This window comes from Meleagris gallopavo, chromosome 3, assembly GCF_000146605.3.
Source record: "Meleagris gallopavo isolate NT-WF06-2002-E0010 breed Aviagen turkey brand Nicholas breeding stock chromosome 3, Turkey_5.1, whole genome shotgun sequence".
Taxonomy (NCBI): Eukaryota; Metazoa; Chordata; class Aves; order Galliformes; family Phasianidae; genus Meleagris; species Meleagris gallopavo.
The window spans coordinates 26,106,153-26,114,950 of record NC_015013.2 but is presented as its reverse complement, the minus strand read 5'-3'; the positions used below and the strand labels follow the sequence as shown (position 1 = coordinate 26,114,950).

Below are 8,798 nucleotides of genomic sequence, written 5' to 3'. Positions count from 1 at the left end.
CGGCGTGGCCGTCGCCGCCTCCCCGCACCAGCAGCGTCAGCCGCCTCAGCCAGCGCTGCAGAGCCCCGGCACCCCCTGGAAGAGCAGGAAGTACAGCCCGGGCGTGCAGGGGTGAGCGGCTGGGGGGGGGCAAAGGGGGGGAGGGAGTGGGATGGGATGCGGGCACGGAGCTCTCGGAGTACCTGTGTCTGTGACAAGAAATGGTGACATCCCGCAGACGCAGCGGGATGAGCCTCCTGTCATGCTGAGCTGAGAAGGGAAGCGTCGAAGCACTCTTGTAGAAATCAAGGTGTGGAAGTGCAGGGGAAGTGTTTCAGAGGTCTTCAGGTCTTCTCGCCTTGGAAGGGCTTTCTTCAGTTTGGATGAGCTGAGAGGAAAAGCTTGCAGAAATTTTTAAATGCCTATCCTGGTGCAGGCTGGATGCTCAGGAGTGTGTTAAGAACATAGATCTGGAGGGAAGTGCTCGGCTCTGCCTGAAATGTGTCAAAGTCAGTGTGGACTTGATATATTTTTGAGGGGAATATTCTGTCTTTAGAGTCAGTCAGTGTCTAAACTGAAACCTTGGCTCCCTGAACAGCAAGGACACTTTGTATAAAGGTTGTCCTCTTCCGTGCCGACTACTGTCTCATACAAGTGGCTAGTTGGAAAGACAGAGTTGATTCAGATGGTTTTATTGGAGGGACTGGAGTTTGAGCAGAGCGCCTCTGGGACACGCTGTGAGATGTCTTCCAGCTGTCAAACTTCACTCAGCCAAAGGATAACATTGCTTTCTAAATTTAAGGTTATCTTACAAAAAAAGTACTTGCTGCATTGATTGACTGGAAGAGATTTCTCGTGGCATTTCAAAAATATTTTCTTTGAACTTAGAAAATCCAAAGCTCTTGAACACGTGGGAGTAAAGGCACTGCATAACTGTAGAAGGAAATAGATAACATGGTGTGCTGGAGAAATTTCAGTGAAAGCTGTAACTGAAGGTTGGTGTTCTTTTCTGGGTGGTGCTGTCAGACATTGGATGCTTTATAGTTGTTCTGAAGTATTAATAGATGCTTTTAAAGTTCGGTTTTTGCAAGCCATAGCCTCTCCTGACAGAGGTTAAGATCTGACTGCTCCTTTTAATCCTAAAATGACATTGCAGGAAGTAAAGTTGTATGTATAAAATTCTAGTAGTATTTCTAAAATAGTCCAAGTTTTTTTGTATTTCCAGACATACACAGTGGAATGCTTAGTTAACATCTTAATTTGTCTGTGTGAGACAAGTTAGTGTCAGCGAGGCAACTTACAGGTGGACCAATGAGCAGAGCTATGGCAAACTTGCAAATCCAAGTTCTCTGTTCTCTAGCTATTAGGGTAGGCACAATTTATGTTAACGGCACACTTCACTTATCTTTTTGTCTTTTGGCCTTCTGTTGTTTAGCCAAGCTCCCTTTGATCTGTTCAGTTGCATAACACAGGTGCTCTCTTGCTGAGGAGTTAATGCAAACTTCCTGGCTGTGTATCTTTGAAAGGGGGACCTGAGTTGCTTCCTTGTCTTGTCAAGGTTCTGTGTTACAGCAGTGAGACCTGATGCTAGCAGAGGATTGGTAGGGTAGGTAACTACAGCATGTGATCACGTAGTTCCAGATTGCCTCATGACTAGTTTGTCAAATCTAATACTTCTAATGCTTCATTAAACTGTATGAGTGCCATAGATTTGCATGGAATAGCAGGTAACTACTGTTGGATGAGAGCACAGAAATTGGGGCTGTAGACTTGAGTAAGAAATCTTAAGTTTATTGAATGTTGGACAAGCATATATTCCAGAGCAGTTCTGGTGTCAACATTTTTCCATGAAGTACTTCTGTGATAGAAATAACACAAAAATATTGTCACTAATGGAGGTGTTTTAGGTATCTGTTTTCTGCAGTAATGCCTGACTGCCACTGAGCTTCATTTTCCTAAAGGCAGGCTAGTTGACTACTTGGCTGTTCAAATAACGGTATCACTGTGAAAATATTGCAGTGGGAACAGATCCTTACAGTGGTTTCTTCTGGAACATTTATGTTTGTTACTTGCTGTCTAGCATTACCTGGAACTGTCAGCCTAGCTCTGAAGCATCACTTCTGTAACTGTGGTTGTCTGGCAGAGTGTCTTCAGTGTGTCAAAAGTGCTGTATGTTTAGTCAAAAAAATGTGATCCCCACAATCCTCAGTTACAGGCTGCTTTGGACCTAAATGGCAGGAGGGAGGGCTTGATTGTAGATGCTCTTATGCGCCTACTGTGCATCAGTGTTACCTGGTAGTTATGTAGGGCTTACTTTGCTGTGTATGTAGTTTGTTGTAGAATGTAATTTAAGTCATGTAGAAAAAATGAGTGATAAGCAGTAGCTCAGGGTCGTGTACCTTCTTTATTAAAGAGGCATGGAAATTGTTAGGCCTTGCTTGCATTCCTCTAGGATGCAGTGGTACTTCTGGTGGAGTGCCTGCATGCTTTGAAATAGTATTGTGCTATCTTCAGTTTCTCATTCACAGCTGGACATGAGCTATAGCAGTGCATGTCATTGCCGTTTTTTCATATGGACCATCTTCAGTGTCTCTGCAATGGTAAGTGTGGTGATATTCAGGAATGCTGTCTGCTGTAAAGATTGTGCTTTGCTCTATCTTATGGCATTCCTTCTTCTCCAGTGGACTTGCATTTGTTGCTCTCACCGCCTTCTGACAGCAGCATGCCAGACTTTGTGTTGTAAAGGAAATTAAGTCTCATAAAACAGTGTGAAAATAGTCATGCTTGATTAGAGTTTATCTGAAAGCTGTGCTTTAGCTAGCCCCAGGTTGACCTTTATGTTGTCTTTTTCCAGATGTTTGGAAGATAGGAGGATGAGGAAAGCCTTATTTGTTCTGGTGTGTAGTGGAGTGATTAATTTAGCAATTAAATGCCTGGAGTTAGATCGGGGGTGCAGCTCAGAACAGAGGACAAATAGATTGATTTCAAATGTGATGAAGATAAGTGTGCTGTCATATTACTGGGTTAGCTCAAACTTATGACAGTTCAGAACTACAAGTGATTTTTTGGTAGTTTGAAGTACATCAAGTGGTTTTACATTAGATGTAGAATTGTATTAGATGTCCTTTGTGTATCAAGTTAGTACCTTTTTCTAGAAAATCTGTATTTGAAAGATGAACAACTCTAGCATTCAGAGAGCTTTAAAGTGCCAGAAGTTTATTTCAGAATGTGGAATCAAGGTGTTCTGAACTTCTTACTAAGGACTCCATTGTGAAGTTTGCAGTGCTGGTGTGAACATCAACATAGTAGTTTCTCTTAACGTGTAGTTCATAGCTCGAATAGTAAAACATCAGATCTGTTTTAATGCTTTGCTTTTTAATATGAGTGAAGCTGAGTGAATAAGAAATTGATATTTTTAGCTGTTAGAAGCCTGTACTGCTTAAAACTTAGTGCAAAGTGTTCAGATTCACTGTAGATGTTGAATGAGGTTAGTGCTGAATACCTGACATACCAGCTGGTTGGTTACAGTACTGTGCAGGAACAACTAAGTGGCTTATGGAGGGCTGGTCCGAGTACTGAGTGTGTTACAATGCATTGAAATGGTGCTAGGCCTGCACTCATAGCTTTGCATAGCATCTGGCATCTTGCAAAACTGCATCCATTTCACCCCCACAGCAGTTGTCTTTAACTGTCTCTTGTTAGGAACACAAATGTTCTGTCATAGAGTGCAGGGGTATAAATGCCTCTGCATTTGATGAGGCTGAATGAGGATACATGGTGGCACTGTCTGGCTGCGGTAGCTGATGCTCAGGAAGTGTTCTTTTGAGCAAAGTAAGCTTATAATGGTGCTTTTCCAGAGCACTTGTTTCGACAGAGTTTCAGCAGATGAAGGACACTGCCTACTGAAAGCCATATGCTAAAATTCATCTCTGTAGCTGCTGGAGTGTGGAGTTCTTACTGTATATGAAGCCTATATTAGGTTTTGGTTTTTCACCTGTGCTAATTCTAACTTTGGCAGAGAAATTTAACTGAATTTTGTGCTGAGCAACTCGACTATTAAAAATGCTTTGTGTTTGGGATGTAACACAGCTCTAGTTCTGTTTCTAAACTCTTGCCTCTTCATTGCTGTCAGGGCTGGACACTGAATGTGTAGGAATGCCATGTGAACAGCCTCTTCCACAAATGTGTATTCTCTTGTGCTTTGGCTGAGCTGAAGAAATGCAAACCTAAGAAACTGTGAAGCCTTTTCTGTCTGCACTTGGGAGTATCCAGCATTGATAAGGGCTTTGTGAGACTCCCAAGGGTGTTTTTCTCACTTCAAGGCAGTGCTGTCTTGCTATAACGCCTTCTAAAATCAACACGGTGTTTTGTGCTTCATCTGCACTACTGTTAAATCGTTGGTGTCTGTTACAGATGGATACCTGTAGTGAAAGTTTTGATAGAAGAGGCAGGCATTGCTGGCAATGTGTGATAGATTCTTGATTCATCTGGCTTTAGGATTAGAGCAGAACTAGGCAGTATATAGTGTAATATGCAGGGATAAGGGCAGGAGTTGGTCACAGTAAGTGTCTGGAGAGAGACTTGAGAAAGCATCAGGAAATGGTTGAATGGATTATTGTTTTCATGCCTAGAGGTTGGTATGCAGCAGAGTTCAAGGCTAGCTGTTGGATGGATTGTCACATGAACAGAGTGCCTAATGCTCTTTTTGCAGTCAACTGAGCTGACTAAGGTGAAGCTCAAAAGCTTTCCTTGCAGAGTGAATGAATGCCTAGCGTAGTTGGACTGATGTTTTTAGTAGTGAATGAAAGGAAGCAGTGGCAGATGAAACAGGACAGACGCTGAGCTGCAGTGGTATAATGTGAGAAGGATTTATTGAAGAGATGCTCACGTGTGTAAAGGAGAATAAGACATGTTTGGAGCAGTTAAATCCTAGTGTTAGCTTCATTATGCTTTTCAGGCTTGCTAGGTTTTTGGCAGTCATGGTAATTAGGACTAAGGATGAACAGCTGTACCAGGTGAGACCAATAAAGGCCAGTGCCAGATTTGGGAGAAGATGATTATATCAGTGTGAGGCTGTGTTGATATTTCCCAGAGTAATTGCTTATTTTAGTGATCAGTGCTGCTGCAGACTGTGCATTAAATTCATAATGAATTTGATCTATGAATCTGATTCATCTTGAATGAGTATGAGATTCTGGGATCAACTGTGTTCTGTGTCACGTTGCTTCTCAGAGAAATTGTGATTAAAAACCATTTTTTGTCCTGTCACTTAAGACTTGTAGTTGCTGCTGGTCATGTCTGCATTAACCAGGCAGTTCAGGGGCTCTTTGCATCTGACTTTATCCAAATTTGCCCTTCCCTCTTTCACCTGACTATTGTCCACTTTCTAGTCTATAATCACTTCTGTTGAAGCTGTTTCTTGCCTCCAAACATCTGCCACCTCTGCACAGTTCTGCTGCATCTTTGGAACTCAGACAAACTAGACCTTCGTGTAATAATTATTTCAGTTTTCCTCTACCTTGATGCTTTCTATCTTGTTCTTTGGTTTCCAACACCAAACCTCCTATTTTTGCATACTGAGCATTGAACAGATGCTCTTGTGGAATTCTTACTCGTAGAATCTGATTCTCTGTATTGAAACCTCCATTGCATCTATGTAGAGATAGGATAAATATAAAGAGAAGACTGTCTCAAATTCTGACTAATAATTCATTGTGCAGTCTTAATGTCCTGCAGTTCTGTAGCTGGCTTATTTGCAGATATCTTCTGTGTCAGATTTTTATACTTTACTCTGTTCCTTTTCCAGATTGCAGATGGGGATATTAAATAGTACAGGACTCTTTGGGATTTCACTAGTGGCTTTCCTTTTACACCTAGGTTTCAGCAAATTTGTCCATTTTAAAACTGTTTTAAAACTGTTTCTCTACATGAAGATCTTCCCTTCAGTCTCACACCAGCTTACTTTCTGCAAGCTTTTCTCAGGATGTGGATTTCAAATGCTTATAAGTAGATAAGACTTCCTTTGTGGTTCACTGATTCTTGCGAGTAATTCCTAGTGGTTTTCTTTGAGTCAGTACTTCCTTTTAAGAAAGCTGTGTTGACATTTTGATGTACTCATAACTTTATGCATTGCACTGATTCTACCTTTTATTGGTTTGACTATTATGAATGTCAAAACAAATTATTTAAAATAAAAAAGAAAGCCTTCTCCATGTTCCCCTGATACAAATGCTAGTTTTGGTGAATAAGGAAGAATGGGTAGAAAAATGTATGTTTGGGGCAGGTTCTGCCTGTAAAATCAGGGACCAGGGAAACCTCTCTGAAGAATTAAAACAAGCCAGACAGGAAGGCAAAAAAACAAACCAACAAACAACAACACAAAGAAACCCCACCAAAACAAAAAACTACCCGGCAAGTCCACAAAACAACTTTTTGCTTAACAGAAGCATCTTTTTTGTCTCCCTGGCTAATTTATCTTTAAGCATGAGCTTATGTCATGTTTTTCCTCATTCTTCTTAATGTCTCTAATCTTTGAATCCTCTTTTCCTGCTTTACGTGACTTCAGATTTTTGAAGACATCTTCTGATGGAATATTGTGACAAGGTCTTTTTTCCCTGGAATCTGATGAGCAGTCAAACTTCTGCTGTGCAACCACGTTCTCTTCAGTATGCTTTTAAACACCTATTCTTTTGGTTAAGATTCTTCGATTGAGAAACTTCCTCGTTTTTATAGGAAACTGCAGCAATACTTCTATTCAGAAGAGATTTTGTTGACCTGTGGAGGTATTCAAAGTGTAGGATTTGCTGCTGTTGGTGCTGTGACACATAGGTGTGTTTTGAATTATTCTGTGTGCTGCTCAAGACTAAGTCGCATTGCTTCACTGAAATGTTACAGTGGCTAATGCCACGCAATAAATACCTGCTATGGGCATAATTAGTTTCTCATCACTAATGTTTCTGCTGTTGCAACCTTTCTGGTTTGTGTGGGATATTAATCACTTGCCATGTTTGGAAAAGAACAGTATTAAGACAGGGATTGCAGTGTTTAGCGGTTCGATTTATTGGCACAGTGTGCTTGCTGATGCAATTCCAAGGTTTAACATATGGTAAGCTCCTTCGTTGATGCAACAAAATAATGTGGCATTTGCTTGGTGTTGTGGTGAAGACCAGAAGCCTGTTGGGAGTATCGTACAGCTGTTCAGAAGCTTGCATAGCAGATCTATTTTGTCATGTATCAACTTGGAGCTACTAGTATATCAGCTTCTTTTCTTGTTCTTAGTATAACATTGCTCTTGGTGCAGTGTAGCTTTTTCAAGGTATATCCAGTCATTAAGAAGCAAATTGGTTGAGTCTTATTGAATTGATATGCTTCAAAAAACAGATAAGGTTTTGATTCTTTTCCTCTAACAAAATGCAGACATATTCTCCTAAGTCTGGAAGTGTGCAGCATAAATCAGTTGGTTTGAAGTGTGAAGCAAGCTTAGCTTCTTGAGTGCTTGAACTTCCAGATGCTCTAAAGGAGTAAATTATAATCCTCCAGAAACTCAACTTAAAATTAGGACAGGGTCTGATCCCAAGCATTTGGGGCAAAGAAAGCTTAGAGAGGAAACAAGATCTCTTGTGGAAAAGGTACAGTAGATCTTAAACTGCACTCTTTATTATATGGATGAGAGCAAATGTACTTTTCCTCTATTCCCTCTGAAGTTATGTAGCTGAGTTTTCTTTTGCTGTTCTGAGTTTGCTGCCTTCCAATTATAATGCTAAAGGTAATTGTCTGAATTACACAGAATACTGCTGCGAGCTGGTCTTGTATTACTGTGTGAATGTAGTATTATGTTTTTGTAGCTTATCTAACCTGTAAGCATAGAGTACTGTTATCTGAGCATTGATGGTAGTGAGGAAATCCAAAGTGGGAGCACGTGATGGGTGTTGTGTGGTGTGGGAAGGGATGAACTGTCAGTTAATATCCTCTAGTAGGTCTTAGTTCTAGTTCTGTTACTCTTCCACGTGGCTTCATCCTAGATAATACTGAAAAAAAAAATCTGCATATCAGAATATACAATTGTTTCAATTCTGTATATATTAAACTATTTTGGCTGCAACACTGTTTTAACAAAGTGTGTGTATAGTTGCTTTAGTTTCATTTCACCTGTATTTTCATTATAACACAATTGTGTGTTCCAGTAGTTAGAGCTGTGAAAGTAGAGTACTTCAACAGAGGACTGAAATATGCATAGTGGCTTCTGGGACTTTCACCATTTAAGCTTGAAGCAGCTAATTCTTCAGGCACTTTTCAAGGTTGTTACTTCACTCAAAATCTATCTTCTTGTTTGTGAATGCTCTTTCATTAAAGCTTGTGTTGAAATGCTCTCTTTCCTATGCAGTGCTAATGTTGCACACATGCTGTAACTGTGGCATCTATTCTTTTATTAGGATTCTTGACTGTTTCCTTAGACTTCTCATTTAGAAAAATACTCAAATAAGTAAAGAATATATTTTTCAGTAACCAGTTAAATATAAATGACGCAGTCATGTATAGGTCTGAAAACAAATTTGTGTGCCTAATAGTGTAGACATGAAAAGAATATACTTACCTGAGGGAATGAAATCTGTAGTTTTTCATTCACTTTCTAGATTGTTGATGCATTTTATGATTTTTGTTTCATTACCTTGAGGTAACGAATGTTATGTGTATAATACTTGCAGGTACAGTAAATGATGAGTAAGGTAAATGATCTCTTAGAAACCTTCCTTTAAAGAGAGACATTATAAAAATCTGAGGATGTATCTTCTTGGTCTTATTTTCACCTGAAGATTAGA

At 40.1% G+C, this 8,798-nt stretch overlaps 1 protein-coding gene across 1 annotated transcript in view; it reads left to right on the top strand.

The window, feature by feature from the left end:
• Nucleotides 1-9: 9 nt before the first annotated feature.
• Nucleotides 10-8,798, top strand: part of TENT4A (terminal nucleotidyltransferase 4A) — a 54,991-nt gene continuing 46,202 nt past the window's right edge. Inside the window, exon 1 of the mRNA XM_003204844.4 lies at nucleotides 10-111. The gene's annotated coding sequence lies outside the window, so the exon portion shown is untranslated. The remainder of the gene's footprint in view (nucleotides 112-8,798) is intronic.